Raw genomic sequence first — 18,850 nt, forward strand, 5'->3', positions numbered from 1 at the left:
TTGGGCAAAATGCAGCGTTCTGTGTTTCCAAAGGATGGTTCTGTGCGGGCCACTCGCAAATTGCAACTTGTACATAGTGATGTATGTGGGCCTATGCAAACTCCGTCATTTGGTAAACACTTGTACTTCGTGACTTTCATTGATGATTACTTAAGGCATGCATGGGTATATCCACTTGAAGGCAAAGTCCGAAGTGTTTTTGTGCTTCAAACAGTTTTTTCTTATGGTTGAAAATGTATCTAATTGTACTGTGGGCACCCTCCGTTCTGATCGAGGGGGGGAGTATATGTCTAAAGAGTTTGATGCATTTCTGGCTAGTCGTGGGATAAAACACCAATGTACAGTGCCATATACCCCTCAGCAAAATGGTGTTGCTGAGAGGAAAAACAGGTCACTTATGGAGATGACACGATGTATGGTCAAGAGCCAAGCTTTGCCACATGCGTTTTGGATTGAGGCTGTCATGTGTGCTGCATATGTACTCAACAGGTGTCCCACTAAGGCCTTGCAGTCTATTACTCCATATGAAGCTTGGCATGGCAAGAAGCCTTCTATTGGTCACTTACGTGTCTTTGGTTGCTTGGCCTATGCTTTAGTGCCTGTGCAACAACGCAAAAAATTGGATGATAAGGCTGTCAAATGCATTTTTGTTGGTTACAGTGCTGAGAGCAAGGGTTACAGATTGTATCATCCGCAGTCAAAGCGTATCTTGATTAGTCGAGATGTTGTTTTTGTGGAAGATGCTGTGCAGCCTTTGTTATCATGTACCAAAGAGACAGGTGTGAGCTCACGGGATGTATTTGATACATTGTTGCCTCTGTTCACAGGTGGGAATTCAAATGTAAGTCCTAATGAGGTAAATATTCAGCCTATGCAGAGTTAAAACAACATCATAGATCAGCCTATTTCTGATGCAGATTTATAGGATGTAATTTCTGAGGGCTCAAAATGAGCAGGCTAGAGGTATGCCTAAATGGCTAGTGCAAACCTTGTCCTCTTATGCATCAAATTGTTATGCTTTGGCTGTGTCTAGTATGTGTGAAGAGGAAGAACCTCTTTCATTTGATGAGGCACAAAAATCAGAAAATTGGTTGGCTGCAATGCAAAGTGAATATGATGCTATAATCAAGAATGGTACATGGTCTTTGTGTGATTTGCATATTGGTAAAAAGGCCATTGGATGTAAGTGGGTTTTTAAGTTGAAACGAAAGCCAGATGGCAGTGTTGATCGCTATAAGGCTAGACTTGTTACAAAGGGTTATGCTCAAGAAAAGGGCATTGATTTTGATGAGACCTTTGCTCCCACTTGTCGTATGACTACCATTCGTAGCATTTGTGCATTGGCAGCTCATAATGGTTGGAATGTACATCAGCTGGACATAAAGACTGTATTCTTGAATGGAGATTTGCATGAGGAGGTGTATGTATCGCAGCCTCGTGGTTTTGTTCAAAGAGGGCAAGAAAACAAAGTGTGCAAGTTGAAAAAGGCTTTATATGGTTTAAAGCAAGCTCCACAAGCTTGGTATGAAAAGATACATGCATATTTGACTGCACATGGGTTTCAGAATAGTCCAACAGAAAGCACTTTGTATGTTAAACGTGTGGATGGTGTACATCTAATCATTGCTCTCTATGTCGATGACATGCTGCTCACAGGACCAAATGAGAGTCATATTGCTGATTTTAAGGCTGATTTGAATGCCTCTTTTGAGATGTCAGATTTGGGGCATTTGCATCATTATTTGGGGATACAATTTAAGCAGTGTGATGGAGGTATTGCTTTGTGTCAAACAAAGTATATTGAAACATTGTTGCGGAGATTTGGCCTTTAAGACTGCAAGCCTATTGCTACTCCAATGGAAACAGGTCTGAAGTTGAGTCTTCATGATGCTGGAGATCACTTTGATGTCACACTGTATCAGACAGCTGTTGGTTGCCTCATTTATGTATGCATTACGAGGCCGGACATTCAGTTTGCAGTCTCACAGGTGAGCAGGTTTATGCATAGCCCAGGGTCTCGGCATTGGAAGGTAGTTAAACGCATCTTTCGCTACTTGAGTGGCACCATACATCTTGGGTTGTTTTATCCCAAGGGGGGATTGTTGCCGCCAGATTTACATGCCTTTTTGGACTCAGATTGGGCTTTGCTATGACACAAGAGTGTCCACAAGTGGTTTTTGTTTCATGCTCGGTAGCTCATGCATATCTTGGTTGAGCAAGAAGCAACCTACTGTGTCCACTTCTAGTTGTGAAGCTGAGTATAGGGCAGCTTTCACAGCTACGGTTGAGTGTGTGTGGCTCAGACGGCTTCTGATTTGGGTGTTGGACAGGAGTCTGCCACCTCTATCTACACTGACAGTCAGAGCGCATTGGCAGTTGCGAGAAACCCAGTTTTTCATGCTCGCACAAAGCACATTGAGGTGCATTATCACTATGTCAGGGAGAGACTCTCAGCAGGAGAGATCAGCTTGGCCTATGTGCCAACACAGGACAACCTCGCCGATCTTTTCACAAAGGCGCTTCCTCGTGAGAAGTTCGAAGCTTTCCGCAAAGCTTTGGGCTTGCTCCCCTTTGTGGATTGATCTACTTCGGGCATGGCACTCCCCTATACATGAGTGCCAGCTCTCGTTCACACCATCACTTCCAGGGGGGATTTGTTGCCATATACATAGGCAGTGATGTGTGTGAACACACTGAGGACCGCCGGGGCACTTTTTCCCTCTTTAGGAGTTTTTTTCCCCCGGCTTGTATATACGCCCATCATTCTAGGGCTAACTTATCTTTTTGTACATTGACACAATCTAATACACTTTGTGTTGTGTGCATTCTTGCTTCTTCTTCTCCAAGCTTTGTGTGCTTTCCTGCAACCCTAATTCCAACATCAATGTACTCAACTTCATGCATCAGAAATGATTCTAAGTGGTTGGGGGAGCAGTGCCAGAACAGTGCAAATTTTGAGCCTGCACCGCTACTGTAGAGCCCAAATTTGCACTGTTTTGGCATAGCTTCCCCAGCCCTCCAGGAGCAATTCTGATGCATTGGATGACAAATAATGTATTTTTACACATGATTAAAGGTATTTTTATCTTGTAAATTACTATTTTTTATAATTAATGTACTCAGCTTCATTACAAATGCATCAGAAATAATCTTGAGTGGATGGGAGAGCAGTGCCAGAACAATGCAAATTTTGAGCCTGCACCGTCGCTGCTCTGCTGCAGAGCCTAAATTCGCATTGTTCTAGCATAGCTTCCCCAGTCCTCCACCAGGAGCAATTCTGATGCATTGGATGACAAACAATACAATTTTACACATGATTAAAGCTATTTTTATCTTATAAACTATTGTTTCTCACAATTAGTGTACTCAAATTCATTATAAATGCATTTAGTGTACACTAATTGTTTCTCACAATTAGTGTACTCAAATTCATTATAAATGCATTATAAATTAGTGTACTCAAATTCATTATAAATGCATCATAAATGATCCTGAGTGGCTAGGGGAGCAGTGCCAGGACAGTGCATTTATAAATTCATTATAAATGTATTAGAAATGATCCTGAGTGGCTAGGGGAGCAGTGCCAGGACAGTGCAAATTTTGAGCCTGCATTGCCCCTGCAGAGCCTAAATTCGTACTGTTTTGACATAGCTTCCCCAGTCCTCCAGGAGCAATTCTGATGCATTGGATGATAAACACTGTATTTTTACACATGATTAAAGGTATTTTTATCTTGTAAACTCCTGTTTCTCATAATTAGTGTGCTCAACTTATAAATGCATCAGAAATGATCCTGAGTGGCTAGGAGAGAAGTGCCAGAACAGTGCGAATTTTGAGCCAAAATCACCGTTGAGGCCAAATTCGCAATGTTCTGGCACAACTTCCTCAGTCCTCCAGGAGCATTTCTGATGCCTTGGGTGACAAACTGGCACATGATAGACACTCCATGTTAAACAAACATGATGACACCGAGATATTGTAAGAGAAACTTAAAATTTTAATTATCAGAAGGTCATAAATGAAAGCCAGATAGGCTTGTTACAAAGGGGGGTTTGAAACAAAAGAGTTGCTTCAAAAAGAAGGTTAACATCTAAGATCTTAAGATCGTGTCTCGCTCGCCTCGAATGCGCCGAGCTAGTTGCATGTCCTTGGCAGATATGGTAATCCTCTTTGCATGTATTGCAAGGAGGTTGGTGTCTTCAAAAAGCCCAACAAGGTAAGCCTCGGAGGCTTCTTGCAATGCTTTAAGGGCAATCCCCTGCACACAGAAATCTGTTCTATATCGTTGGAGAATCTCTTTCACTGTGCGAGCGAAAGGGGCTCTTCTTATCTCACAGCAACTCAGTGTTCCTCTCATAAAACTTGATTTCTTGATTTATTGTGATGCTTGCAATTGAGATTGGAGAATATGGGTTTGCCAAGCTCCACTTATAGTCAATCTTCTGCAGTATCCTAACAAGCCAAGCTCTCCTTCACCAACAAATTGCATAAAAGATGATAAATTGCAGAAAGGAGGGTTTGCTCTTAATGGAGGGTCAATTGGATAGAGATGCCCGTCAACCCAAAGATCTACATTTTTCTCCTTAGCTATCCTACGAGCTTGGATAGATTGTGCATCAGTAGGATGGGTTTTTTTAGAGCTGCCATACTCTTCAGGAATACAAATGTGTAAATCAACCTTCTATTTTCTAGCTTCACAAGGGGCTACACACACAGCTTGCAAAGGCTCCATAGCTAAGCAGAGGAAGCAGCTAAAGCAGAGAGATCCTCACAGGGAGAGAGAGAGAGAGAGAGAGTGAGAGAGAGAGAGTGAGAGAGATTGTTAAAACTTTGCTGTTGGAAGTTTAACACAAATCCGTTTTGCTAAGTAGAAAATGATATTTTTTGATATACAAATATACTAACATGGAGTTTTTCATCAATAAATTACATTTATGAGAAAAAATAAAAAATATTAATTTTTTGGGTCCCACAATTTCGAGATCTCATGGATGTAGTGATTCCTGATAGTTAGTTATGTTTATGGGGTTGTGGGGACCTGACAGTTAGTTATGTTTATGGGGTTGTGGGGTGTTAACCCATGGCGGACATTGCGACATACTATATTTTACGTCATTAATTTAAATATTCTGAGTCATGGGCCGGGCTTGTCGGCACCATATGTTAAGGATGAAGGGATTGGGTGATCGCCGATGAGAGGCGCACCTTGGATATCAGTAGGATAAGGGTTAGGGTCGGTCGGCCATGTATGGGCGCCCAAGTGTGAACGGCCAAGTCACCTATATGAGTCAAATGTAACCCTAAAATCCTCATTCTCATGTGTTGTGAATACAAGAGTGCTCTTGCCTTATCTCTTTGGTTTCCTTCTCCTGCGTTTGTGAGAGAGAGAGAGAGTGAGTGAGAGAGCGATCGAGCACTGTGTAGCGGCACGGCGGCGGCAGAGAGGCGGTAGAGTGGCGACGGCGGCTCCTCCTTCACGGCTGCGACGCGGGAATCCTTCAAGGCGGCAGTTAAGCGGTGAGTGACACACCTTTTGCATTCTGTTTTGAGCTTGCCTTCCTGGTTGTATGCTTGCAGCCATTCGTGGCTCGCATACGGTGTCCGGCAAGTCCCCAGCTACGACCTGTGCGGCAAAAGCGCACATTTTTGGCACCGCTGCCGGGGAGTTGCCCTGCACCAAGCTCCAGTTTGCAGCTCGGCTGCTGCTGCGTGAAGTTTAATTTACACTACTGTAGGAAAGGCGTCTGTGTTGCTGTTGTGGTGTTTCTGTGGTTTTCAATCTCTGTTTCTGCAAGTTGTCTTCTGCATTTCTGTTTCTTTTTGTTATTTTTCCGCTCCGCGTGTGGGCGTGCATTCTGTTATCTGGTTTCCGCGTGTGAGAGGGATTTCTGAATCCCCAGATCTGTGCTGTGTGTGCGAACTGCACCGCGGCCAAGGCTGAACCCTAAGGAAACCCTAGAAAACTTATCTCACAAAAAAAAACAGAAAATAAAAAATAAAAAAAATTATAAAAAATAAAAAACAAAAAATTAAATTTTATTTTCAAAGAAAGAACCGAACATGTGGAGAGGAAAGATTTTCTAATTGGAGAAAAAAATTTTGAAAAGAAAGAACCCCAAACGACCCACGACCCACGGCCCCGGCCTCGGTCTCGGTCATTTGATATATATATATATAGGAGAGTGAGCCTCCATAGCTTTCTCTCAAGTGAGAGCTTATGGGAAGTTGTGCCCTATATGTAGCCCACTCCCCAAGGAGTAAAGTGAGCATGTGGGATAAAGCCCTCACCCTTTCCTCCACAAGCAAATAGGCTTTTGCCCTTTTCCCCCAAAGGAAACGGACTGTTTTGAGGACTACAGGAGCTCTAGATAGGCGAACACGGTGCTGTAAAGCACACTAGGACCCTTTAAACGATACGCTCGTTTCGAGCTATCACACGCCCTAGTCCAAGTTCGACCGTAGGTAAGGGGGTCAAAAACGGGTTAAAAACAACACAAAAACAAGTAAAAACGGGGTGCGAAACACCTAAGAAACCACTTGTGTGAGTTTCAAGGGTAGTTACCAACGCACGTAGGGTACCCACGTCACATGCATCTATGCTCTGGTCGGGTGCTGGAGTCTGAGCCACTAGAAAGCGTTTCAGTCTACGCAGGCTCACACCATCCCTCCACGTTGGCATCTTGGCCTTCGGCTGGAACCCAAGGGAGTGCAACCCAAGATCCACGAATAGTGGATAGTGACTCATCCTCCGACTCAGAAGCCATGGAAGGGCACCCTACCAAGAACCCTGAGGAGACAAGCCAAAACATGCCAGTGTGGGCCCCACAGCCCGGATCTAGCATGTTTAGTCGTTTAATAGAGACCTTTAGTAGAGCTACACGCTCTGAGCATGCGACAAGCGAAGTAAATGAGGAAGGAGGGGTAGTAGATTCGCCATTCACATCTTATGTGGACCCTACCCTCCCAAAGAGTGTCCATGTGGATATTCTACCCACTTCGTTTAATGAGGGCCCTACTGAGCTACCACATTCCGATGCTCTTCCTAAAGTAGAGGTCCCTAGAAGCCAATCCATAAGAAGTGACATTGCGTCCACTTCAAGAGAACCGTTTGGCACACCAAGTCTAGATGGGATATTTCTCAATGAAAATTGGGAATATGATCTACACACAGAGACTCTAACGGACCTATACACGGGTTACACATACCATGTAGGTTGGTTAGAAGTCCTACGATCTACATCTAGCGCCACTAATCTAGAGGAGCAACAACACATGATATGTGAGGTGATTCATAGAATTATCCAAATTGAGAGGCAAAATAGGGGAGTGGACCTAGTTTCCACTGGCCCTATGAGGTTTTTGGATACGGGCAAGGCCAAACAACCAACCCTATCACAATTGGAGACTCCCTCGGTGAGTCCCATAGACCCTTCATATGTTGTTTCGCCTGGAGTCTCAATGCAGGTTGAGCCCACGAGTAGTAACTTTAGTTTTCCAACCTTGGCTCAACTTTCCATTAAGGAATCCGCAATGCCTACCCCAATGATGAGCATGACAGAAAGCGCACCTGTTACCACTGTAGTTAGTACGACACCACTACCTAGTGGAACAGTACCTACAACAGTGCGTGGCAGTGCCTATCGGCCTTATGTACCTATTGCTACTCATGCTCATGTAGCTCCTACGCCTCCTAGTATGCCGATGGCGTATGCTCCAAGACTGCCTTATCATAACCATTATCCAAGGGGAGCTAGGCCTAGCCACATATCATATCCTACGTCATTTGCCAACTTACTCAGACCAACGCCAACTCCTATCAGCCAGTCTATCCCAGAAGTCCCTCCACCAACTATGCCTGCTCACTTAGGTGATCTCGCAGCATTTGCTCAGACGATCGGACGATCCATTGCAGAAAACATGCGGGGTATGCCTGAGAGAGAACCTAGAAGCAAGGCAGTACAAGTGGCTAAGCTCACTCAAAACTTCAGTGGTAACGAGGATGTTAGGAAGCACATTGAAGTCTTTGAACACGTGTGTGATTCCTTGGAAGAGCACAATGAGCTGCACAAGTGTAAAGCCTTAGGCTTAACCTTGAGTGGGAAGGCCGGAGATTGGTATCGAACCTTAAGGGTTGAAGAGCGCACTCACTACCCCACTCTCAAGAGATTGTTCTTGAAAGAATACATACGCGAGGGTGTGCTTTGGGGGGTAGCATCTCAACTCCAAAAAGCTGAACGCGAGGAAGGGGAGTCAGTGAGAGACTTTATAAGTCGATTGAAACATCTAAATTCTCGCTGCACTCCCGATGAACGCTTCAATAACAACCAACTCCTCGATAGATTCATCCGAGGATTGCGCCACGAGGACATTTACAATGGCCTAGTCATTAGAGGTCTTACAACGTGGGAAGCAGTCACTGCCAATGCAATCCAGTTAGAAGACAACTTGATGATTGCAGGTAAAAAGGTGTCTTCAGAAACAAAATCTGTTAGTTCGCAAGTATCTGGGCACGAGCCAATGATGGTAAAACCTATTGCCAAGGAGCCCAAGATATCTGAAATGTCTGTGACCGACCTTACTAAGGCTCTCCAAGAATACTTTAGGGGTAATCGAGCTCCTCAGAATAGCCATATGTACCCAAGGAGAGAGCAACAATGGTGTTCGGTGTGCTTAGGACCACATAGCACGAGTGAATGTCCCACATTTAGAGTCAAATTCAATGGGAATTGCAATGCATGTGGTAAGTATGGCCATCAATCTAAAGATTGCCTAACACTTAAGCGAATGTTGGCAAACCAGGCACCACTAGCTTGGTCAAACACACCTCAAGTACCCGCGCTAATGCCTGCATAACCTATCGAGCAACCGTCACAGCACATAGTTCCAAGGAATCCGAATGTAGTCCAGTCTGTGCCGTTACCACCGCCAGTGCTAGGACCACAACCTCCACATCCAAGGATTACCCCTGTAAACCAGATGGGTTGTGAGTCACATAGTGCATGTGGAGATTATGAAGAGGAGATATACCCCACTGCTCCATACGGGATTGATACGTTTGAAATGATTCCCCAGTACTACATGGAGGATCATTTCGGGCAAGTCAAGCCTGTATATCAAGCGGCTGCTCTTGCCACAAGAGGGCAAAACCTTAATACCATGGCGAGGAGACCACCTCTTCAATGTTACGAGTGTGGTGGACCGCATCGTGTAGCGGAGTGCCCTAATAGGTTACAAAAGATCGCTACTCAGATGCAACCAAATCAAGGGAGCACATCGGGAATGCCGGTACTTACATGTAATCGTTGTGGCATAGATCATTTGATCGCTCAATGTCCACATAATCCTAATGCACCCAAGATTACGCCATTGAATTTAGTTGAGGTCACCAACCAAGTACGAAGAACCACACCCGTTGTACCCGCGAATGTAGTTACACGGTCAATGCTTCAAAATCAAAACTACATTCTTGAAGAAAGGGATACTGCATCAATCGCTCAGGCAAAGAAAAAGAAAACACGGCGGAAGAGATCGCTTAATGCCACGAGCTCCAAGCCTAGTTCAAAGACTAACATAGGGACAGGAGACGACCCTGTGTATATGAATGATCCTGAAGATGATTCCGATTCAATAGAAACCATGGGGACCAAAGCCACTACCTTAAGGGAGGAACCCACTCGGGAGCTCAATGAAGGAGAATCAAGCGAGTACAAAAATAAGGGGAAACAGAAGGAAACTTCCTCGGCCCCACAACCAAGTCAGTTAATGCCCTCTCGACCACCCAAACTGACTGAGACTCCCCAAGACAAGCCACGTGGGCCAAAAACCCTCAAGAAAAAGATTGGAACTTACCCAAACCCAGTTGAGGAGATTGAACAAGTGCAACACTTAAGGGGTTTGGTGGAAGAAACACAAAGAGAACTGGAGCCAAACCCGAGAAAAATCAAAATTCCAGACACAGTGTTTCCTACGCAAGTTCAGCCTCACAGGAACCATAAACCGTTAGCTATACCGAGTATCATTCGAGAAGAAAGTGAGGATAGAACATCCGGAAGTGGGCAAACACCCTTCTTGCTGGAAAGAATGTTTAGTGAGGGAATGCCTGACCCCATCAAAGAGAAAGTGATTCCATCTTCACCAGTCCCTAGTCAAGGGGCGATGTCTCGAAAAGTACCGTTGAATGTGTCTAAGCTAATGGATTTCATGTCCTCTGAGATCAGAACCACGATCATATCCAAATTATACGGAGATCCTGAGCTATTCTTAGCTCTTCGGGCATTTCTCAATGGAGAACTAAAGGCGGGGCTACCACAATTTGCAAATATTGATAGACCCGACACGCTTCAAGATGAAGGAGAGCATTGGGATCTACAACCCAACCTAGATGAAGATTCGGTCGTTGAAATACCTGTGAACAAGTTGGGACAGTACTTTGAAGGTGACGAATCTAATGCCACCCTCCCCATTACTACCAAGGGATTAACTCTAAAGGGAATCCTTGATGGTGGTGCTGGAGTGAGCATTGTGACTAAAAACTGTTGGGAATCTATGGGATGGCCTCACCTCGAAGTCACAAACATAGTGGTTAAGATGGCAAACGGAACCATAGCCAAACCTATTGGAATGTTAAGGGACCTCAAGATCAAGGTCCTGGGATACAAGGTAAAACATACCTTCATTGTAATGGATTTCTCCAACCATCCTATGTCATATCAAATGATCTTAGGACGTCCTTTCATGAGGGAAGCACAAATGGTGCATGACTGGTCGAAAAACCATGTCTATCTACAATTCCAGGACTCTGTCATTCGAGTTGATCTTGAGAATGGTCGTGCGCATCCTTTAGGAAGCAAGGTTATCATTGATAATCGATCAGATACCACTATTCACTCCGCCCCATTAAGGTATTGCTATACATGCAAAAAAGAGACTGATGATGGAAAAGATTCTCCTTACATGGATGTCCTACCGGGTATGACTGAGTCGGATAACGTGGATTGGGTACACCTAGCGGCAACCATAGACACATGGGGAAATAGAGGCACAAGTTGGGTAACACCTGAGGGGCAAGATATGCCACCGTTAGTGCCAATAAACATGATAGGTGTTATGCACATGACTCCTGATGGCGAGAACGTGGCAAACTCCACCGACACTGAAAGTAGCGAAGACTCTGACCAATGCAACTCTGAGTATGAATCTCAAGAAGAAACTGACCCTGAGCCTGATGGAGAAAATGAATCAAATATTCACCCAAATGTGGAAGCAAGGTGCTCAAGGCCTAGGACAGTGGCCTCCTGCAGTTCATCCGAAAGTGAAGATCGACCAAGTGAGTCCGAATCGGATAGAAACAAAAATCAAAAACTTGGTAAGAAGAAAACGAGACATAAGCGCCAACGCTATCGAGCTAATGTACGAACTGCAATAAACAAGGAAAGATCCACTGCAGAATGGCTTAGTTATGTAGGAGCCATTGATGCTCATCGGAAGATAGCGGATAATTGGGGACAATACCTCCAAAGTGTCATGTGGTGTATTCCGCAACCTCATGACGTCGCCCAATTAGAAATCGAAGAGAAGCCGAAACTAAGTCGTACTGCAAGAAGGCGGCAAAACCAAGAGTTGGCTCAACAACAAAAGGAAGCGGAATTGAAAGAAAAAAGTCTGGCACAACAAGAACCAGTAGACTTACACCCCGCACCCGGGCATTTCAAATCATTCACCACAGGGGAACGTAAAGTAGTCTACACAAAAGCCCAACGAACGCTTACCAATGGGAGTAGCGGTGTCTACGATGGCCCTGCGGTAGTTAAGGAGATAGACCTAGCAGATCCGGGTGAGGAGTCTAAACCAGTTTATATTGCTCAAGACCTCACCAAGGCGGAAGAAGCTGCACTTACGAAGCTTCTTAAAGAATTCAAGGACATATTTGCTTGGACATATCATGATATGAAGGGTGTTCCACCCTCGGTGGTGCAACACACGATTCCAATGATTAGCACTGCTAAACCAGTCCAGCAACGTCCCTACCCAATGAATCCTAAGTACGCAAAGATTGTACAAGAGGAAATTGAAAAGCTGGTAAAATGTGGATTCATATACCCAATTGAGCACTCAGAATGGGTTTCTCCGATAGTCATCGTGCCAAAGAAGAATGGGAAACTCAGAGTGTGCGTTGATCTCAAAAAGGTTAATGCAGCCACCAGAAGGGATCATTACCCCTTGCCATATTCTGAACATGTGCTTGAAAGAGTGGCAGGCAAGGAGGCATATAGCTTTTTAGATGGGTACTCGGGTTACAATCAGATCACAATTGCAGACGAGGACCAAGCTAAAACAGCATTTATCACGGAGTTTGGAGTGTTTGCCTTTCGCGTCATGGCTTTTGGCCTGACCAATGCACCTGCAACATTCCAACGATTGATAAACACGGCCTTTAAGGAATATCTAAGGGACTTCTGTGAAGCTTTCTTAGATGATCTTTGTGTTCATTCCTCTTGGGACGAGCACTTGATGTGTTTACGAAAAATATTTGAAAGGTGTAGATTATATCGCATCTCCTTGAATCCTTTCAAATGCCAATTCTGGGTTAAACACGGAGTTATCTTAGGGCATATAGTGTCCAAAAATGGGATTTCCACTGATGAGAGTAAAATCAAGGTCATTCTGGAATTACCCCCACCCACCAACTACAAGGGAGTCCAACGCTTTATGGGCCACGTTGGTTATTATCGAAGGTTTATTCTCTTCTTCGCCGAGATAGCTCGACCATTGTATAAGCTTCTCATCGAGTTTATTTGGACCGAAGAATGTGACCGTGCCTATGAGCTATTAAAGAAGGCCTTGGCGAGTGCTCCAATCTTGAGAATGCCTAACTGGGATTTACTCTTCCATGTGCATATTGATGCATCAAACTTTGCTATTGGGTGTGTGTTAACTCAACCTGGAGAACACAAGCTAGACTACCCCATTAGCTTTGCCAGTCGCCAGTTGAACGATGCTGAGATGAACTACACCACTACGGAGCGAGAAGGGTTGGCAATGATATATGCAGTAAGGAAATTTCGTTATTACCTCCTTGCCACCAAGTTTGTTTTCTATGTGGATCATCAAGCATTGTTGTATCTGGTAAACAAACCATGCTCCACAGGAAGAATCACACGATGGCTATTGATTCTTCTTGAGTTTGATTTCACGGTTGTTGTGAGACCTGGCAAGAAACATGTTATGGCTGATCATTTGTCTCGCATACCCAATGGTGAGGCTCCTACAGGGGTTGATGATGACTTACCTGACACTTCCCTGTTCATGGTGGAGACAATGCCTGAATGGAGTGAGAAGATTGTTAACTTTTTGGTTAATGGCTTTCCACCCAAGGAGCTTCGTAAAGATCTAGCTCGAAAGCTGATCAAAGAATGCGAACCCTATTGCCTGATAGCCGGGACTCTTTATAAAAGAGGAAAGGATGACGTTCTTAGGCGTTGTGCCCGAGAGGATGAGTATCTATACATTTTACAAGAGGCACATATGGGCGTAGCCGGTGGTCACTTCTCAGGAGACTTAACTGCGCGAAAGATCTTACAATCAGGGTATTGGTGGCCCACTATGTTCCAAGATGCATCACTCTTTGTGAAGGGTTGCGATGAATGCCAACGATACAAGAAACCGCAGAGGAAAGATCAGATGCCCCTACATCCGATCAAAGTAAACCAACCATTTGAAAAGTGGGGTTTAGACTTTGTAGGTCCAATTAGTCCAGCGGCCCGAAACACACAATCTCGCTATATTATTGTGGCCACTGACTATATGACCAAATGGGCTGAAGCGAAAGCGACACGTAAGGCAGATGCAAGGACAACAGCCAAGTTCCTCTTTGAAAATATAATCACACGATTCGGTTGTCCTTTTGAACTTGTGAGCGACAATGGTACGCATTTTATAAATGAAGTGATTAAGGAGCTCACAACAAATTTCATGATATCCCATCATAAATCTACTCCTTACTATCCGCAAGCGAATGGCCAAGCCGAGAGTACCAACAAGACTTTAATCTCTGTTTTGACAAAGACAGTTGAAGCTCATCGCACGGATTGGGATCTAAAGCTTACGACAGCTTTATGGGCCTATCGTACTGCGTACAAAGTGGCTATTAATTGTACACCATTCAAAATGGTATATGGCCAAGAAGCAGTCATGCCGTGGGAATTTGTCATTCCAAGTCTTCGTGTTGCTACTCAAGAGGGTTGGGATGGTAATCCCTTAGCAGAATGTCTGTATATCCTTGAGCGGCTAAATGAAGAAAGACAATTGGCTGTATACAATGCCCTTGTGGAGAAGGATAGGAGGAAAAAATGGTTTGATCGCCATCTAAAGGACAAGGACATCAAGGTTGGGGATAAAGTCCTGATGTATGGAGTGCGAAACGAAAAGAAGAAGCTCAAATATGCTGGTAAGGGACCATATAGAGTATGTGAAATTACCCCGCAAGGTACCATCAGAGTGGAGACTCTCGACGGAGTTGAAACCATTGGATTCCTTAATGGGAGTAAATTCAAAAGATACTATGACCCCCTAAGCCAGGAGGAGTTACATGCAATCCATCAAAAGAAGGCAGCTAAAGAACAAGCTGAGCTTAAAAAGATACAAGCGAGAGTCGAAGCCAAAGAACGTCAACAGCGTGCTAGGCGACAACGAGAAGCCAACTTGGGAATTACGCAAGTATTTTTCGAGGAAGCAGAGGAGGATGCACTAGAATCTGACCCACCTCTAAGATACCCAATTGAGTTACAGAGTCCTTACGGGGAGGTGCTGTATAATGCATTATTGGATACAGGAGCTCAACATAATTTGCTATCATATGGCGTGTGGTGTCAACTGGGAAAACCACCTTTAACCAAGAGTTCTATCCAAGTTCAAGGAATCAACAAGAAGAAAACCCCTGTATCAGGAATTCTGCACGCTCCGGTTGCCTATGACAAGGGAACCATAATTCAAAGCTTTTTGGTTATGCCTACTGGTACCATGGGAGGGACTGTAATCTTAGGGCGCAAATGGATGATGGCCACCAAGTGCAATATCGATTGGGCAACCAGACAAGTCACAACGCAAGAACCAACACTAGGTCTGACCGCTCAAAATCCCGCACCTAAGTCATCCACTCAAATATTAGATAACGAAAAATCACAAAGTCCAGTGGCAAAACCATCTTCGATTGTTGGCCACCCCTCTAACGCTTCAATGCCAAGAGTGGAAACAGGCAAGGTGGTCCCTAAAGCTTTACTTACTATGCCAAAGAGTACATACAAATGGGTCCCCAAAGCTTCGTTAACAGCTACTTCCCCTGCTCAATCTCGTTCAGCCACCAAGAAGCCTCGTAAGAGGAAAGCAGCTACCTACCCGAGAAAGGGCAATGTAACATCGCGATGGATCCCTAAAAAATTATTAGTAGCCCAAGGGTACTACGAGGGGAATGACCAGATTTGGGTCCCTAAACATAAGGTGAATCCCTCTACATCACCTGTAAAACCTTGCAAACCAATTGTTGCCACCCCAATGACAATTCAAGACCGTGGTAAGGGAAAGGTAACAGAGTGCTCCGCACCACTTCCAGAGTTAGTTTGGATTCCCAAACGATATCGATCATTACCACCTAGCTCAGGAAGGGGGGAGCCACATGAAGCTTCTAGCTCCTCATGCCAGGCACAAACTCATATAGAAGTTTCTACATGCTCTACACCTACTCTTGTCAACACCCAACAAAAAACCGATGAGCCTACATCTCCCCTTGTAATAGTATCGATGGAAACCATTTCCTCCATTCGTCAATGGGAGCGTACACTACCATCTCTGCAATTGGATGTGGCCACAAGGGTCATAAAAAGCTATCTGCCCACATCACAACCTATGACCCGCTGGACAAATTGGTTCCAAGAGGCTGCAACATCATTGCAAATAATATGATCTACCCAAGGAAAGGGGGAGCATGTACTCACGCTCGACATTCTAATGCTTCGTCCTTAACCTTCTCCCCTGACCATGTAATTGCCAAATTCAAGGGGATGTATATATATAGCTTCATACATTATAAAAAACAAAAAAAAAACAAAACAAAGAAAAGAAAAACAAAAAATAGTAAAAAGAGCAAGAGCACAAAAAGAGGATAAATATCCGTATACAATCAAGAACTAGATTGACCTGTCTCACAAACCTACTGATGCTATATCTGTGTTTGCAGATATGGCAGATGCACGATCATCATACACTTCATCCACTCCCGCCTTTGATGAGAGGTATCATCTGTACCTTTCTCAGATATTTCACATGTGCTATCCTGTAATTGAAACTGAATGGGATCATATAGATGTATTAGCCAGAGAGGAAAATGTTGAGGAATTAGAATGGCTAATTCGCCTATTAACCATGACTGACCCCTACTCCGTAGAGGACATATCCCCGATAGCCCAATGCTTTCCTTTTCCACAAGATGACTATCCTCGCATCGTTACATTCTTGATGAGTCTATGTGGATGGGAAAATGAAAAGGAAATATCTGACAATGATGAATGGACGGATGAAACTCATGGCACTACTGAGGTTGATTTTATTTATTTGGATGATGCGGATAGAGGCTTAGCCTTAGGGCTAGAGCCAGAACTCTACAACATCCTCTTAACGTATCCTCAGTAGTAGTGTGGTGACTGGTAGGTAGGTTAGTGTTTTCAAGTTTTTTCTAGTTTAGATTCTTTAAACGAGTCTTGAATTTTCACACTCATGTGCCTCTCGAGGTATAGTGCTTGTTAGTTGATTGTACAGGTTAAAAAGTTTGAGGTGGGTTCGCTTCCAAGTCCAGAGACTGCCGCAACGTTCATCAAAATATATCTACATCAAATTGCAAGCTGTCTCGTCAAATCAAGGAGATCTCCAATTACAGGTGTAATTCTTCCATACCCACTCTCTTTCGTTTTTACTGTTCAATCAATTGCATAAACTATAATGCATGACCACATGGAAATTATCAATGTACTACTTAGTTTTTGAAGTTGCTTGCATGCTAGTGTAAATCATTAATGAGCTTAACTTTATTGGAAATATTCCTAGGCAGCATGACGTCTTTAGTTAACCTTGGAATACGATTGTCTTAGGTCTAGGGTCAAACCATCTTAATGTTTGAACACCTGGCTGTGTGTGTGTTGACCTCTAGGACATAGATTTTACCCCTTGTCGAAAAGATGTAAGAACACATTTTAGTTCAGGAGCGAAGATCAAAACAAACTTTTTTAAAAAAAAAGCCTACAATAAATGGCAATACAAGTCTATGATGTGCTTTAATGTTGGCCTATCGCCTTATTGATACTTGGTAGGCGAGGAGTATTCTACTCCAGACCGATGCCTTGGTTGGTAGGGGTAGCCTTGCCTAAAGTGAGCTAATAGATTCCTGGATAATGCCTTGTGTTAAACATGGTACCAGGATCGATGTTAGTTTTGCCTTAGGAAGGTCGCCATTGTGTATAAAAATTGTCATGTGCAAAAAAAAAAAAAAAGGCAAAAGGCTCCTGTAACTCTGATGTTTCTTGTGTCCCTAGGCTCGTGGTAACTACTTGTTCTTAGAGTAGACACCGTATGGTCATCTGTTTATTTATTAAGCTTGGTTATTTTCCTTGACTTAGGCCAGTTATAAACCTTGATTAACCTTTGACACCTTGCTAACTCTTGAATTCCTTTCAATAATTTTAAACTCCTATTAATTTGCTACACTAGCTCACTCATGTACCCTTAAACTAAGTTCTAATAGCAACATCCATTGTGGTCTCACACGCTTGAATTTATACACTTTATATCTTTTGAATTCCAGCATACCTTCACTCTACTTCCCTGTTTTGCAGACGGTCTACCACAACAACCCTCTCGAGCTTACCATACCATAGCTTCCGAGGACGGAATCTACATCAGGAAGGGGGGCATGTTAACCCATGGCGGACATTGCGACATACTATATTTTACGTCATTAATTTAAATATTCTGAGTCATGGGCCGGGCTTGTCGGCACCATATGTTAAGAATGAAGGGATTGGGTGATCGCCGATGAGAGGCGCACCTTGGATATCAGTAGGATAAGGGTTAGGGTCGGCCGGCCATGTATGGGCGCCCAAGTGTGAACGGCCAAGTCACCTATATGAGTCAAATGTAACCCTAAAATCCTCATTCTCATGTGTTGTGAATACAAGAGTGCTCTTGCCTTATCTCTTTGGTTTCCTTCTCCTGCGTTTGTGAGAGAGAGAGAGAGTGAGTGAGAGAGCGATCGAGCACTGTGTAGCGGCACGGCGGCGGCGGAGAGGCGGTAGAGTGGCGACGGCGGCTCCTCCTTCACGGCTGCGACGCGGGAATCCTTCAAGGCGGCAGTTAAGCGGTGAGTGACACACCTTTTGCATTCTGTTTTGAGCTTGCCTTCCTGGTTGTATGCTTGCAGCCATTCGTGGCTCGCATACGGTGTCCGGCAAGTCCCCAGCTACGACCTGTGCGGCAAAAGCGCACATGGGGCTGACAGTTAGTTATGTTTATGGGGTTGTGGGGACCTGATAGTTAGTTATGGATGTACTGGCTCCTGACTTCTGACGTGACCCTTGAATTACAAGCTTTTTGGAGAGAAATTTTTATTTTCATCATACATATTGGTTGGGTGGTGTTTTTTTCACCTCAAAATGTTAAAAAAAAATAAAAAATATTCACTTTTTGGGATTCTTGTTGTGTGATAGTGTTTGAGAGTTTCTCTTACTAAACCACTCTCCCTAGATGTAAGTGCAACTTGGATTCTTATAAACCTACTATACAAAACATATAAAACAAAGTACTATAC

The sequence above is a fragment of the Cibotium barometz genome, chromosome 19 (assembly GCF_041138505.1).
Source record: "Cibotium barometz isolate CiBa-2024 chromosome 19, ASM4113850v1, whole genome shotgun sequence".
Lineage (NCBI taxonomy): Eukaryota > Viridiplantae > Streptophyta > Polypodiopsida > Cyatheales > Cibotiaceae > Cibotium > Cibotium barometz.